This window comes from Crocuta crocuta, unplaced genomic scaffold (assembly GCF_008692635.1).
Source record: "Crocuta crocuta isolate KB4526 unplaced genomic scaffold, BGI_CrCroc_1.0 scaffold133, whole genome shotgun sequence".
Lineage (NCBI taxonomy): Eukaryota > Metazoa > Chordata > Mammalia > Carnivora > Hyaenidae > Crocuta > Crocuta crocuta.
The window spans coordinates 4,365,834-4,382,954 of NW_027529438.1; the positions used below are offsets into that span (position 1 = coordinate 4,365,834).

At 48.1% G+C, this 17,121-nt stretch overlaps 1 pseudogene; it reads left to right on the forward strand.

The window, feature by feature from the left end:
- Window positions 1-6,942: 6,942 nt before the first annotated feature.
- On the forward strand, window positions 6,943-10,554 carry LOC144228214 (T-lymphocyte surface antigen Ly-9-like; annotated as a pseudogene).
- Window positions 10,555-17,121: the final 6,567 nt, after the last annotated feature.

Sequence of the window (17,121 nt, forward strand, 5' to 3'; positions counted from 1 at the left end):
AAAACACCCTACATTTTAGGACGTGCACTTGGAGGCTTGATAATGAAATGGAGACCTGAAGAGATGCCCGAAGAGGCGGTTTTTATACTTTTTAGACTGACAATAAATCTGCAAGGAATTGAGAGGACAAAGAAAACTTAATGTTGGGGCTTCAATCAGTAAAGAATTCTAAATAGACATTGGCGGTGGGGGGGGGTAAATTAGTAAAGAATAGTGTTTTTTTCTCACTTCTGGTGATAAGGATACTCTTTACCTCCTGGTCCAGGGAGGGTGCCTTTTTTTTTTTCNACAGACTCGGAAATAGGCTCCAGGCTCTGAGCTGGCAGTCAGCACAGAGCCCGACGCGGGGCTCGAACCCATGAACCGCGAGATCATGACCTAAGCGAAAGTCGGACGCTTAACTGGCTAAGCCACCCAGGCGCCCCGGAGGGTGCCTTTCGCATGGGAGATTTATTTCCTGTTTTCAGACGTCAGAGGAAGGTCTGAGAATCCTTGCACTGGCTGCCTCTTAACTAACTTATTTAAATTTTTTAAAAATGTTTATTTATTCTTGAGAGAGAGCACAAGCAGGGAAGGGGCAGAGAGAGAGGGAGACATAGAATCTGAAGCAGGCTCCAGACTCGGAGCTGTCAGCACAGAGCCCTACCCGGGGCTCGAACTCATGCGCTGTGAGATCATGACCTGAGTCGAAGTCAGAAGCTTAACCAACTGAGCCACCCAGGCACTCCAGTAACTTATTTAAATAAGCAAACAGGGGCGCCTGGGTGGCTCAATCGGTTGAGCGTCGGACTTCAGCTCAGGTCATGATCCTGTAGTTCATGAGTTCAAGCCCCACATCTGGCTCACCTCTGTCCCCCTCTCCATTTTCTCTCTGCACCACTCCCACTCCCACTCTCTTTCTCAAAAATAAATAAACATTAAAAAAAAAAGTTTAGTTCTTCGGTTTGGTTTGGTTCTGGAAACATCTATTCATGCTCTTGTGTGCTGGGTCCTATGCTTAAGGTGTGGTGGGAACAGAGGTCAGCAGGACCCAGGGGGGAAATAGGACGATGAAAGCCCATTGTTGGCAGCACAGTGGAGTTGACGGCGTCAGCTTTGGGGTCACATGAACTTGGGGTTTTATTGTTTTTTGTTTTTTTAATACGGAGTCTGCTGCTTCCTAGCTGGTGACCTTGGGCAAGTTTCTCAAGAGCTTTGAGTCTCATGATCTTTCTCTCTAACGTGGGAATAAGAACACCCTCCTTACAAGTTTGCTGGGATGTGCTTACCCTACTCATCATGATGTCTAGCTTTTGGGGTTCATGTCCTGATCTGACCCCCTGTATCTCCCTTCACTTGAACCCGGAAACAGGATTCAGACCAAGAAGTCCTACACGCGCCCATTGCGTGGGACCCAGGTGCCGAATCACCCCCTTCCTTGTTCGCTTGGATACAAATTCCCTTCTCCTCTCACTGGGGTTGTGAACGACAAGGAGAGGGCAGCGCCCTCTGTGTGAGACAGGGTGAAGTGAATGCTTAAAACTCAAAGGCCCAGGAGAGCACAGGCTGAAGGAAACCCGGGTTGGGGGTGGAGAGAAGGGGCATGGCTGGACCACCGGGGTCCAGCAAGGAAGCAGCACTTGGTGAGGCCTAGTGAGTCACTGCACTCCGGTCGACAAGGACAGGTCAAGCTGCTGCTCAGTCAGGGTGGAGGTCCTCGGGCTGGATTTCAGGCCCTGGGTCCCGCGTGCCAACACTGGCCATCTCGGTATGCTTCCCGGCGGTGTGCACGATTCTCCAGGTGGGAGCCTGCGGAGCTCCACAGAACTGGACCCCAGGATGTTCCGTGATGGGTGCACAGGACGCTGACCTGCCCCAGCTTGGGGCGCCTACCCCCACAGTACCCCCTCCCCACCCCCACCCCTGTCCCTTCAGCTACAGGACATCTCAGGTCAGGTCAACTTTTGACTGAGAGACTCAGCACCTGGCCTGGGACTCGTGATGCAGCTGGTGCTTTTGGATCCCGTTCTGAACCTTCGGGAACCATGCAGACTTTTCCTTCTGAATCACCGTGCAGCACACCTGGGTCAGTTTCAGACCTCCTGTTTCCTGGGGCTGCATGTCACTGTTGCAAGAATTCTCCGACAGAGATGGGTCATGCTATGAGCAGCGGTAGTTTTCGTTTCTCCACAAGGGTGCTGGCTAGTGTTGTTTTTTTTTTTAATGTTTATTTATTTTTGAGAGAGAGAAAGAGACAGAGTGCAAGAAGGGGAGGGTCAGGGAGACAGGGAGACACAGATTCTGAAGGAGGCTCCAGGCTCTGAGCTGTCAGCACAGAGCCCTGCATGGGGCTCGAACCTGCAAGCCATGAGATCATGACCTGAGCCGAAGTCAGATGATTACTGACTAAGCCACCCAGGAGCCCCATACCTAGTTTTTTAAAAATATTTTTATTTATTTAAACTAAGCTCTACACGCAATGTGGGGCTTGAACTCACAGCCCCAAGATCAAGAGTTGCATGCTGTACCTACTGAGGCAGCCAGGCGCCTGGGTGCCGGGTAGTTTTGGTGAGGCTGCAAACAAGATGCATTCACCAACTCATTCCAGTGATATTCAAAAATCTTTAATGACACCAAGAGTGAGGCATTTATTTGCATTATCTCATTTAACCCCCACAAAATCCTGGAGGTGACGCTCCCTGTTTCCCAGGTGAGAAAGCCAGGACTCAGAGAGGTTAAGTAACCTGTCCAAGGTCACAGGGCTAGGACCTAGCAAGGGTATGAACTCGGGCAGTCTGACTAGAGCCCTGGTGCATACCCTCTTCTCCCAAGTAGTCTGGCATCGAATGACTGTCCCCCGACCACCCTTCAGCTCACTTGACCCAGCCCAACACTAACCTTCCAGTTCTAGAGCGAAGTTCTCAGAATCTTAGCTGGGCCTCAGCACTGGCCTCTGTTCAGTAGTGTCCAAACAAGCCATTATGCGAAGTGGTGCCAGGCAGTTTCTGCTGTGGTGGGGTTGGGCTAAGTGAGCTCTGCTCTTATTGCCTGGATCAGCTAGAGGGTGGCTCAGAGTACCAGCAGAGATCATCTGCTCTTCCCCAGGCACCTCCTGGGAATTTTCCTCTCTCACCATTCCACTTTCCACTTGGCATCAACTAATTATTTTATTATATGTGAATTAGTTAATATCAATGCTGAGGAAGACTCCTTTGGCATGAAGGAAAGGATGCTGACCTGTGTTCTTGTTCTATTACCAACTAGCCATGTTGTCTTGAGTAAGCCACCTAATTTCTTTGGGTCTCCGTTTTCTCATTTATAAAATGGGAGTACAGTAAAACCTTGGTTTTGCAAGCCTAATTCGTTCTGGAAACATGCTTGTCATCCAAAGCACTCCTATATCAAAGCAAATTTCAAGCAACATTGGCTCAGTTGTGATCAGGTGACATTTGGTGTCACATACTATGCATATTGCATGACATCACTTGTTTATCACGTTGAAATGTATTAGAAATGTTTGCCCGACTTACGAACCCTCGCAGAACAAGTAACTCGCAATCCAAGGTTTTACTGTCATAATCACTCACCTGACTCTCTCAGGTAAGTTATGAGCCTCTGGCTTAGTCAGGCTCTTCCTGAAGCTTCTGTTCAACGTTTGCAGGGCCAGGGGTTTCCAGAGACGACCCAGACCCTGTGATGGTAACTGGGACCCTGGGGGGAGGGTCTGTCACTGTGCCCCTTCAGCTACATTCTGGATGGCCAATGGAGAGCATCTCTTGGATGTCCCATTCGGTATCCACGGCAACAGCCACCGTAACCTTGGCAGAAGCGGAGGGCCAGACACCTTTTACCAGGCAGAAGTCCAGTACCAAGGTCATGTAAGTGTGGGGGGCCCAGGCCACTCCCTGCAGATCAACAGCCTGAAGGATGCAGGGCCCTTTCCCCCACATTAACCTGAGGAGCTCCTGTATCACGCACCCCGGGGGGTCCAGTCTGCAAGTGTTCGGTGAGTGTCCTGGGTAACAGGTGTGAGGGTGGTACCCATTTTCAGTCTTTCTGACGGCCTTCCCCACATCTCTTTTAGAAACATTTACAATTTTGTGAATTACAAGACTAGCATGTCCTCACTGTAAAAACAAAACAAAAAAGAAAAAAAAGTGTAAAGTAGCATTGCCTGGGAGAATGTCCTGAACAATGTCAAGGCCCAGGACCTGCCCCAGACCGATTGCAGCAGAACCCCTTGGGTCTGTAGTGGGCGGAGAATGGAATCCAGGCCCAAGAGCTACGATCCTGAGTGGCTGCGAGCTTTCTCGGTGCTAAAATAGGAACACTACCATCTCGTGAGAAGTACACGATGTGAATGCTGTGATCATGTTACTTAGAGATAGTTAGAAATTGTTTTAGCGGCAGAAACTACCCCTGAGGTGTCAGAGGTGAGTGTCAGCTACTCACAGCAGTGAGGAAGGCCAAAGGCAGACTGATTTGGCCAGTAAAGCAAGAGTAAGCCCATCTTAGAGTCATATTATACTCATTTAGAAAGTATTATTATTACTTACTACTCATATCGATAGTAAAAGAGCAACCCAACTCCTTTGCACAGAAAGAAAGGCAAATAGGGGCAGTTGAGCACAGTTCTGGTGGTGAAGTTGGAAGGTTTGTCGTGAGCGGGGGCGGGGTGTGGGCAGGAACCTCCTTTCTGGTAAGAAACTGACTCACCAGAGTGCCTCCCAGTGGAGACAGAGAGGTCAATGAAGCTGGTCTTCGGGGACTCACAGGCCACTGTCTTCTCGTGTTCTGGGAAGATCACAGGGTACTTTGCCCAGACTCAGATTAGCCCCTGGTTCTAAGCCTTTGCCTGAGGGACATGGGCAAGGTCACCAGGGAGCCACGGCAGAGCTACTTCTCTCCAGTGGGAAGAAGAAGCTACAGTTAGCGAGTGAGGATGAACCTGGGGAAGCTGAGTATTGGCGGGAAAGAAGAGATGCTTCTTGGGTTGTATTTGTGTGATAGGAAATATTCCTATTTGATGAGGCATCAAAAAAATTTTTATGTTTCTTTATTTTTGAGAGACAGAGCACGAATGGGGAGGGGCAGAGAGAAAGGAGGACACACAGAATTTGAAGAAGGTTCCAGGCTCTGTGCTGATAGCCCGACACAGGGCGGGAACCCACGAACCATGTGATCATGACCTGAGCCAAAGTTGGACACTTAACCGACTGAGCCTCCCAGGCATCCCTTGATGAGGCATTAAAAAAATTTCTTTTCACGGGGGGGGGCGGTGTTTATTAACTTTTGAGAGACAGAGAGAGCAGCAGAGGGGCAGAGTGAGAGGGAGACACAGAACCTGAAGAAGGTTCCAGGCTCTGAGCTGTCAGCACAGAGCCCAACGAGGAGCTCAAACTCAGGGACTGCGAAATCTTGACCTGAGCCGAAGTCAGATGCTTAACCGACTGAGCCACCCAGGCGCCACCCCTTGGTGGGAGGATGGAATTGCTCCCGGGTCAGGTTCACATGGTTGGAGAGAAAGCCTTTCTGCCATAAATCAGACTGGGCCAGCCATGGCCTTTGCTCACGCAGGCCAAGGGTACTCTGGGGCTTCTGGGACGTCAGTGGGATTGCTCCCCAGGTGGGCCTAGGGCTGGTGGGAGAGTCCCTCCTCTATGCTCCAGTGGAATGGCAAGAGTGAAGATAACAGACCAGATTTCTGTCCTTTGCAGGGGGCTTTCCAAGTCACGGGGTCTCACCATAGCGCTGCAGCTGGCTGGAAAGGGGTTTTTCTATCCAAGCTGCTGCAGCAGTCTCAGAGAGAAAAAAATAACACAGAGACAGAAAGTGGCAGACCCAGGAATAGAATTATGCCCCTCAGTGCCACATCCTGTGCTTCTGGTTTGTCATTACATTTATGTGCTGCAGAAGGAGTCATAGGGGGAGATTTTGGGGCCCAGGCCCAGGCTGGAGGAGACACAGCTGAAGAGGTAGCAGAAAGTCACCCAGCCTGCCTTCTCCTGGGGGCATTCCAGGCTCTGTGGTCCCATCTTGTCTGGTGGAGCCGCCCCTGGGGCTGCTATCAGGAGGGCCCCAGGGCTGAGGCCGAATAACAGAGCAGCCTTCTCCCATGCCTGTGGCCTTGTTGAGAGAGTCCTGACTGCCCATTGTCTGCATCTGCTCTCCTGCTACCCCCCACGCCTCCTGGCTCTGGCTTGGGGAGGCCGGTGGGCAAATAATGGCAACATGGATATCTTCTGGAAGCATCTGAGTTCCTGGTCCTGGGGGAAGAAGGGATAGGGTGCAAGTTGAAGAGAGTACAAGGGAGTGGGAGAAACCTCAAACGCACAGGGCCAAATGTTGGGGAAGCCTTGGTGGGGGTCTGGAAGCTCAAAGTATACTGCAGAGATCCCTACTGGGGTGATAAATAATTACAACACTGTTCTATGCTTGTGTGGACACATGGCCTTCATCAGGTCAGTGCAAGGGTGTGAACCCAGGCTTTGGAGTCAGAGCCATTGGATTTGGATCTTGAATTAACCCCTTAATAGCTGAGACTCTGGGCAAGTTACTCGAAGCTCTCTGAGCCTGTTAAATGAAGTAGGTACAAAACCTTCCCTACTTACTTATTTCATAGGGTTGTTCTGGGTATCAAAGCATACTAAGTGGGGGGGTCCCTGGGTGCCTCAGTCTTGAAGCATCTGACTTCTGCTCAGGTCATGATCTCATGGTTCATGAGTCTGAGTCTCACATCAGGTGAGCTCGAGCCCACTTTGGGTGAGCCCTGCTTCTGTCTCTCTCCCTCTCTCTCTCTCTTTCTCTTTGCCCTTCATGGGATTCTTTCTCTCTGCCCTCTCAGTCTCTTGCACCCTTTCTCTCTCTCTCTCTCAAAAAAAAAAAAAAAGATACTCAGTGACCTGGTCCTTTAAAACTCAAAGCTCTCCAACAGACGTGGGCAGATTCAGCCTCTGCGTCTCCATGTGTGCACTCAGGGTGGTTCAGCGTCTCGGCGTCAATGCCTTGTGCCTTCTGCCCCGTGAAGGGAGCCCCCAGGGCAGTTCTGCAGTCCTTAGTTGGTGCTTTTTTGTACACACAGAGCAGCTGGGCCGGCCCCATGCCGCACTGAGCTCCAGGATCCGTGAGAAGGGACACTGCATCTTCATCCTGACTTGTGCGGCAGAAAGCAGAGGAGCTCTGGGACCCAATACCTCTGGGACCCTGGGCTGTTGTATCCCATGGAGGATCTGTCCTCAGTGTCTCCTTGAGGCCCGGGAACAGTGCTGCAGCCTTGACCTGCACGGTCCAGAAACGCAGTCAGTAACAGCAGCTCCCTCTCTGTCTCAGTGTCGCCCTTGTGTGCAGGTACCTGGCATCTGAGCACAGGCCCTGCGCTGCAGCACTGGGGGGGACAGATGGTGGAGGACGGGGTCCTGGTCCTCTGCAGGCCTGGGGAGAGGGGCTGACACCCTCGAGAGAGTGGAGCGGGTGGGTCTGGGTCAGTGTGATCAGGGGAGAGGGGGAAGAAGGCCCATGGGAGCCAGCAGGGAGGTTGGAGGGCAGGAGGAGCTCGGTGGGAGGGGGTGGGCTGGGCTGCCCTGAGTTGAACAGGGAGACCCCGGCGGCCGAAACCACTGAGGCTGTGGTTTTCTGTCTGTCTGCAGCGCCAGGGTTCCTGGGAGGGGACACGGCAGGGGAGATGGTGATCAGTATCCTTGGGGAGTCGCCACTCGGCCCCTTGAGGTCCCAGCGGGGCAGGAAGTGGAAAATGGTTACCTGGAGCTCTGGACCACTTGCTGCTGTTTTGCAGCCTGGACCAGGAGGCAAACCAACGCTGGCTGGTGGGACTCAGGGACCTTACGGCCGACGACTGCATGCCCTCCAGCACGGCTACTCTCTGCGGATCAGGCCCCTGAGGCTGCAGGACTCCAGAGCCGGGTCACCCTGAATACTCGCCCGGTCAACACCACCAAGGATTTCACCCTGTGTGTCTATGGTGAGGAGGGTGAAGGGCTCACCTTTTTTTTTTTTTTTACAAACAGTTTATTGTCAAGTTGGTTTCCANCCTAGCGGTGCTATTGCTGGGTCATAGGGGATCTATTGTTAACTTTTTGAGGAAGGAGGGCTCACATTTGAACTTCAGCCTCTCCTCTCTCCCCAGCTTGGCCAGACCAGAGTCTTCTCAGACCTCAAACTTCCCTTTCTTGCACAGAGAAGCCGTGGGAGCCCAATATCACTGCCGGTTCCGAGATGGCGAAGGATGGAGCCTGCTATGTCACCCTGACCTGCTTCCTGCCACAGGCTGGAGATAATGTCCAGTACAGTCCCCCACTTGGCTGGGGCGGGGTGGGGAACCACTTTCTGTGTCACTTGGACATCTGGGGTCAGCGACAGCTATCGCTGCTCTGCCAGGAACTGGTCAGTCAGAACCCCGGCTCTGTCCCCACCGGGCCCCTCTGCTCAGGTAACCCCCTCCTTCTGTGAGCCCCCCTCTTTGGCAGCCTCAGTCTAGGTGCTTAGCATCCCCACCTAGCCTCCTCTGGTCTCTAGAGGTGGCCGAGGAGGGGCAGGATCATTGGCAGCAGCGAGTGTCCCCAGGGTGGCAGGAAATGAGCCATCTGGTGCCATCATTCCAGGGCCTGCAGTCCGCTTCTGTCTGTCCGCCCCAGACCCTGGGTCTGTGCGCTGCCCTCACTGCTGGGACCCCCCCCGGCCCACCTGATCCTGCAGACCCACTGCAGAGGAGCCCCAGACCTCCTTGGCCGCATCCTCGGACAAGCCCAGAGCTGCTCTGAGAGGGAAACCGAGGCTGTGGCTCCTCTGGCATCAAGGATGGCCTCTGGGCTTCCACAGGCCGCTGCGGGAAACTGCTCAGTCCAAACACACTCTGCCCCCTTTTCTTCTTCTTGGCCGACTTCTGGACGTCTCTCTGCTCCCTGTCTCTGGTTCCTCACCAACCACTCGCTCTTCTCCACCTTTGGTGCCTGGTTTGCTCCCAGCGACTTCCTGATTGCGAAGTAGAGGAGACTTTCTTCACTTGTGCTGTTCCCAGCCCGCTCTTCCGAGGGGGGTGGGGGGCTGCTGACTCCAGGGACTTTTCTCACACGTCACAGTCCTTATGGGTCCTGCTCTCTGTTGTGGGGGGCAGAAAGCTGGGTGTCCTTCAGAGTCCTTGTTTTCCACTGCTCCCTGCTGGTGATTGCACATCCACACTCAGCCCTGCGGATCATCACTTTGACTGCACTGCCAGGGGGTGATGAGTTCTAAGAGAAGGAAATACTCCGCTTGCTTTTCTGCCTAAAACCTCGTGATGTCTGGGTGACATCACCATTACCTTTCTGCTCAAAGCCTCGTGATGTCTGGAGGTGTCTCAGTGACTCAGTCTGTTGACTTTGGCTCAGCTCGTGATCTCATGGTTCCTGAGTTTGAGCCTCATGTTGAGCTGTGTGCTGACAGCTCAGAGCCTGGAGCCTGCTTCTGATTTTGTGTCTCCCTCTCTCTCTGCCCCTCCCCAACTCACGCCCTGTCTATTCTCTCTCAAAAATAAATAAACACTGGGGCGCCTGGGTGGCTTAGTCGGTTAAGCGTCCGACTTNATTTATGTCCTCTTCATTCATTTAAAAAACTCATGTTTATACAGTATTTATTATTATTATTATTTTAATTACAATATGGTTAATATACACTATTGTATTAGTTCCAGGTGTATAACACAGTGATTCAACATTTATGTATATCATGAAATGCTCACCACCGCAAGTGTAATTATCTGTCACCATGCAAGTTATTACAATATCATTGACTCTAATGCCTATGCCGTACTTTTCATACCCATGACTTATTTATTTTATTCCTGGAAAGGGTATTTGATAAATTTAAGGAACATTTTTTTTTATTTTACTTTTAAGGAATCTCTATTCTTAGCATGGGGCTCAAAACCACAACCCCAAGTTCAAGAGTCACATGCTCCGCCGACTGAGCCAGCCGGGCGCCCCGAAGCATTTAGAAGGTGCCTGTGTTGTTCTCGGCATTGAGAAGAGGTCTGGATAAATCGCCACCCCTCTGGGAGCTCAGTCACAATGGTTACAGTCTGCCGCTAACCCCACTAAATGACTTGAGGGGGGACTGAGCGAGTTCTATGAGAGCATTTGTCCCTGTCTGACTTCTCCGTTGAACAAGACCAATGCCCATTCTTAGTCCTTTCTGCGTCTCCAGTTCACAGCATGGAGTAGGCGTGAAACATGTGAATCTGACGTGTATTTAGGGAGCAGCCTGTGCTGGGTGTGACAGGACACGAGGAAACATGGTCACTGGTTGCAAACACGAACATTCTCCCTGCCCGGAGGGTAGTTCACCTCCATGCCCCTAATTTGGCTTCCAGAAGGGTCCCCCACCGCACCCACGCTTCTGCCTTCTTTTCTTGGAAATCCCTACCCCTGTCTGCCTGTCTTCCATTTCTGCTCTTCCCTTCCTTTTACATCAGTTCCTAACCTGTGGTCGTTGTTTCATTCAGCCTCCTTCCTACCTTGCTCCTTGAAGAAAGAATTTCTTCTCTTTTTGATCCTGGGACTTTTGCTGAGTGAATACATTTGACCTTGACAAGTGGAGAAGCCAAGAGGAATAATGTGAGAAGGGCATCACCCTGTGAGACACAGAGATAAAGAAGTCTGTACCTGGAGCGCCACCTGATGCCAGCGACTCCTGGTGAGAGAGGGACATCAATCCCAAGTAAGACATAAAACCCATTTCATTTGCAAACTGAGTTCAAAATTACCAACAAACTGCTACATAGCTTCTGTTTAAAATAACCTGTTTAGGGGCACCTGGGTGCCTCAGTCAGTTAAGCATCCAACTCTGGATTTTGGCTCAGGTCATGATCTCACATTTTGTGAGTTTGAGCCTCGCATCTGCGCTGACAGTGCTGAGCCTGCTTGGGATTCTGTCTCTCCCTCTCTTTCTCTGCCCCTTCCCTGTGCTCTCTCTCCCTCTCTCTTTCAAAATAAGTAAACTTAAAAAATAAAATAGCCTGTTTATGTTTTGTTTAGTCTTATATTATTATTTTTTAATGTTTACTTATTTTTAAGAGAGAGATAGAGTGCAAGTGGAGGAGGGGCAGAGAGAGAGGGAGATGCAGAATCTGAAGCAGGCTCCAGGCTCTGAGCTGTCAGCACAGAGACAGACTCAGAGCTTGAACCCACAGACCATGAGATCATGCATGACCTGAGCTGAAGTCAGGTGCTTAACCTATTGAGCCACCCAGGTGCCTCTGTTTAATCGTATTTTAAAGTGTTCAGAAAAATAAGAGGGCTTATTCATTTAAGAAAAGTTGAAGGTTTGTGAAGTGATTAAGTGTTGTGAATATACATATTCATCTTCTGTTCACATTGAAGTAAATGGGCCCAGATTCAACTTAAATTTCATCTCCTTGGAGCAGCCTTTTGACCACCTTATTTAAGCAATTTTTTCCTCTTATTCATTGTACTCAGCTCAGTTTGGTCAAATTATCACAATTTTTGAGTTAATATTTGTTGGTCTTTTTGTTTATCATCTGTTCTCCCCCACAAGACACTCAGCTCCATGAGGACAAGAAGTATCTGTTTACTTCACAACTGTAAACTCAGAGGGCAATAGAGTGCTTGGCTGGTGGTAGATATTTCAGTATTTTTGAATGAATGAATAACTAATGGACGAGAGCTGAGAACATTTTATCTTGAGATTCGAAGACTATCAGGTTCATAAAAATCTGGGACCTATGCCATTGTGTGTGTGTGTGTGTGTGTGTGTGTGTGTGTGTGTGTGTGTGTTCTTTCTGCTTTTGATAGAAGAAGGAAGGAAATGGAATCCTTATGCTGAAATTTCCTTCATAGGGGCCAAGGTCAGGCTGTCCTCAGGCAGCCACTTTAGCATTGAGATTATGCTGAGCTGAAAACAGTCAAGGTCCAAAAATCTCAGGAAGAACTTTGACACTCCCCCTCCCCCACCAAAGAATTTTTTTTTTGAGAGAGAGAGAGGGCACAAGTGAGTGAGGGACAGAGAAAGAGAGAGAGAGAGAGAGGAGAGGGGGGGGGAGAGAGAGAGAGAGAGAGAAGCAGGGTTCACCCGAAGCAGGGCTCAAACTCGTCCAAAGTTGAGACTCATACTCACTCGATGCTCCCCTACCAAAGAACTTAAACAGATGACCTGTTCCAGGAGGAAAATCATGAGCCCAGAGAAATACAGTATCACATGCACTGGGGTGGTACACAGGGAGGAATTTAGTTAGCAAAGTCTGTCTGTTAACATTCTTCTTGATGTCCCATTGTTTCTGTCTGGTCCAGCAGACATTTGTTTGCTCCAAATTTTACTCTTTTCCATCTTCCTGTGAATTGACTTCCTTCCCTTTGAAGTCCCAGGCCCCTATCCCCTTCTCCTTATTTCAAGATGACATATATACCTCATTTTGCCTGTCTTGGGAATTTCCATGTATATATGGATTCCCTGTATGTACAAAATTAAATTAGATTTTCTACTGTTAATCCGTCTCACGTGTAGGGACCAAGAATAGGCTGCTCGCAAGATGGGCTGCTTTGGCATGAACATTATTTGGAGTTAAAAGCAACCAAGACCCAGCAGATTCAGGAAGAGCTGTTTACCTCCCCCTCATCTGCCTGCCTGTACCAGGAAGAGCTTTATTTTATCTTATCTTATTTTATTTTAGAGAGAAAGCGAGAGAAAGTGTGAGTGGGTGGAGGAGAGAGGCAGAGGGAGAGAGAAGGAATCTTAAGCAGGCTCCATCCTCACTGTGAAGCCCCATTCCAGTGCTTCATCTCATGATCCTGGGATTGTGACCTGAGCTGAGTGGGATGCTCAACTGACTGAGCCACTCAGGCACCCCAGGAAGTGAGATATTAACAGAGAATCCTTTTTACCTAAGAAACTTATCTGCCTAATAGGGCACATTTGTTCTCCAAACCTTTCTTCTCACCTTCCTGCTAATGGTCTTACTCCCCTTTGTATCCCTAGACTCCTACCTCTCTCCTGAGCTCACACAAGCTTCATGTTATCTCATTGTCTTTGGAATTTCATGTCTGTGTGGATTCCCTGTGTGTAGAAAACTAAATTTGATTTTCTGTTATTCTGCCTCACTTCACTTTGATTCTTTGTTCAACTAGAAGGACCTGGAAGGGCAGAGAGAATTCTTCCTTCCCAACATCTTCTAAGTAGTTTGTTTGCATCTAGCCTTGACACCCTATAATTGGTTTCTTCTGCTGAAATTTTAGAAGCACCACTCATTTGGTCCAGGTACACTGACTTTCTTTCATGTCCTCTCACCATGTCGAAGGGTCTTTGCATAGGCTCTACCCTCTGACCAGGCTCTGCTTTCCTGGACGTAGATCTTATTACCTGTAGATCTCAGCTCAATCATTGCTGTGTGGGAGAAACCTTCCCAGATCCTGCTGGCATCTCCCAGTACAGGTTACCATAGCACCACGAATCTTTCTTTTATACAAGTCATTGGTACTGCAGTGGCATTTGTAGAATAATTTGATTCTTGGCCTCTAAAAAGGAAACTCTTTTCCCTCTCTATTGCACCAACTAAAGGAAAACTCTGTTCTTTTCTACTGAAAGCGAACACATCTGACACTAAATGTGTGTCTCTTTCACCCACACCAACCGATTCTCCAAAACTAGCTAGGTCTCCTACAATTCAATAAAATTTTGACACTATTAGTGTCAGATCCCATAAGTGAAGGGCTCAGTCCTAAAGACTGCCCTCTTCAGAGGCCAGTGGCAATTTTGGGCCTGCCATACTTCTGNTCCATCCATGTTGCTACACATGGGCCTGCCATACTTCTGACAAACCCACGGTAGTCTAAGGGCTCCCACAACCCTCTCCTAGGGGTCAATAATTTGCTAGAATGCCTCACAGAACTGAGGAAAAACAGTCTTTTTATGGAGGTGTCATTACGTGGGCATGATTGATTAATCATTGGACATTGGTGACAAAACCTTATCTCCAGCCTCTCTCCCATCCCTGGATGTTGGGGGTGGGAGGTAGGGAATTTAGGAGAAATGGGGTTGAAGCTCCAACCCTTTAATCATTTTGTTGGTTCCTCTGGCAACCAACCCACATCCTGAGGCTATCTGGGAGCCGTTAGCCACCAGTCACCTCATTACCTTACAAAAAGACACTTCTCTTTTTGAAGATTCCAAGAGTTTTAGGAGCTGTGGGGAAGGAAACTGGGGGGAAGATCAAATTTATGTTTATTATTATCTCTCAATATCACAGCCACTCTCATTAGAATTAAGCACCCAAGGACGGAAACTTCTGTTTGGTTACTGCTCTATTTTTTGTTGTTGTTGTTGCTGTTGGTGTGTGTTCAGCACAGTGCCTGGTACTTAATGGTGTTTGTTAAGTCCCACTGAATAAAGACATGCATGTCTGGGTAAGTGATTACCTGCCTGACAGACACCTTTTTCTCTCCCCTCTCTCCCCAACCAGAGTTTCTATATGTAAGAATCCAGTATTAGCACCTCAGAAACCCCAAACCACACAGCTTTGGGTGCTGCCTTTCGTGACTCTTGACGTGAAATGTGGCTTTCTGGCCGAACAAGCAGGTGGTTTCCTTTACCTGCTAGTTGAGCTCATGAGACAAAACCTTTTTCTGTATGTGGATTTGGGAAAGGTCTTACTGAAGGTCCAGACTCCAGATCTATTGGTATTCTTGGGCTCAGTTTGTCACTGGTTTAAAAGGGGGGGGGGCTAATTCTAATTATTTCACCTTTTGAACTGGCTTAAAGGAGATGGGGTGGGGCACGGATGCATTCTGAAACCTGGCAGTCATTACTCTCCCCTCCCAATCTCCACCCACTCTGAAGCTACTCCACCCTCAAACCACCTCTGAGGCAAAGTAATCTTTTCCTTTGATCATCACTGTTCTAGGGGCTTCTCTCTTCTTCCCACCTCATTCTTGTGTGGAGGAGGCACTTTCCATCCTCCTCCACAACACCCCTCCCTCGCCCCCAAGATAGGGGTCTCAGACTTTCCCCTTAACTACTCACAGTGGGTCACACCTCTTTATTCTCACTGAACATTTATTTAAAACTTCTTCCACTCCATTATGTAAGACATGTTTTTTCTCATTAAAGAACATTTGGAAAATGAAGATAAGCAAAAGAAAACTAAGACACCTAAGATATCACTTGCCACCCTCCACCCCAAACCAGCATTAGTATTTTGATGTTTTTTTCCTAAGTTGTTCGTTGCATTGGTATTTTAAAAATATGGTTGTAATCATACATCACATTAAATTTTACTTTCTACTTTTTTTCACTTGTGATGTTGTAGGGGAAGGGAAATAATCTTTATACATTTCTAGGTTCTGTGGCTGAGACCCTCCACCTCTCATACCAAAAGGTTAACAAGAGAAAACAAATAGAAGTTTAATTAAGTATATACCTCCTGTATACAGGGGAAATACTCAGGAAACTGAACAAAACTTCCCCAAATGGCCCAAGTCACCTTAAACACCATCTTCAACTAAAGGCAAAAGAAAAATGTTTTGAGGGGGAAGGAAGCCCTTTATGGAAAATTAGCAGTGAAAGTACAGTAAAGGGTATGATTGTCATGTAGATTTAAGTTGATGCCTCCTCTGCTGATCAGATTCTTTTGTAATTCAGAGTCATACTTCTTTTTCATTCTCATTCATACTATACTTTCTGATATAGGAGGGAGACACCTGTACATATGGAGATTTCCTTTATAGATGTAATTGTCCCTTACAAGGACAAAAGATCTTCTCTGTCTGCTGTTTCTTAAAAATAGTCAGCTCAGGGGTGCCTGGGTGGCTCAGTCAGTTCAGCGTCTGACTTTGGCTCATGTCATGATCTTGCGGTTTGTGAGCTCGAGCCTCGCATCAGGCTCTGTGCTGACAGCTTAGAACCTGGAGCTTGCTTCGGATTCTGTCTCCCTCTCTTTCTGCCCCTCCCTCGCTTGTGCTCTGTCTCTGTCTCTCTCTCAAAAATAAGTAAATATTTTAAAAAATTGACTGTGTATGTGACCTTAGACAGGCTACTTAAAAAAATAATCAGCTCAAAATAAACCTTATGCTCAAGAAGCATAGTTTGAGATGGCACATTCAACTGCCTTTCAAAGTCATAATATTTTCTAGTTTTATAGCCCATAATTCCTAATGTTTCTGTTCACTAACCACTAACCCTGTGGTTAGACTCTTAGGTAGTTTCCAGAAATTCACTATAATAAATGACAAAATAATGCATATTTTTGTATATAAATCTCACAGTGTCTTTTTGAGACAAGATGATTCTCAATCCCATTCTTGCCCAGGAAACTTTTTTTTTTAAGTTTATTTTGAGGGAGGGAGAGACAGAGAGAGAGTGTGCATGCTTGAGCAGGGGAGAGGCAGATAGAGAAGGGAGAGAGAATCCCAAGTAGGCTCTGCACCGTCAGCATGGAGCCACTATGGGTGCATGCATTCGTGAATTGTGAGGTCATGACCTGGGCCAAAATGAAGAGTCCAACACTTAACCGACTGAACCACGCAGGTGCCTCAGGAAGCATTGTTTTCAAGTTCTTTCAACACTTGGGGGAAAATAAATTTCCATTTCCCCCATCTCTTCCTGCCCCCTTTGCTGTAAACCAGTGTTGAAATAAACTTCTAGGTTCAAGATGGACCACTTTTGTCCAAGGCACAATGTAATCAAATCAAAACTTGAATAACTTTTGTGTTATCCAGATGCTCTACTTGATCAGAAACCCAGTGGCATTTCCAGTCAATCAACCTCTAAATGCCAAGCCAACTTGGGACCTTCTCATTCCAAACAAGGCTGGTTGTGTGGCTCTAGTCAGTCAGATATTTTCTATTTTTCTTTTTCTTGTTCTTTATTCTTTATCTTATAAAGACTTCCTGCCTTCTATCCCATTTTGCAGTCCTCTGAATGGAGATTGCCCACTTCATAAAGTGTTTAATAAAGTTTGTTTGTATTACCTACTTTTTGTTAATTATTTTTTAACACCAATGATGGGAAGCAGAATATGCCACCTCAAAATGTATTACTTTGGCATGTGGATTATTTTGAACTGTCATCAATCAAGACCCAGAAGGCTCGGTAAAACCTTTTTGCTACTCCATTAATTACCTAATAGAATTTAGAAAGGGG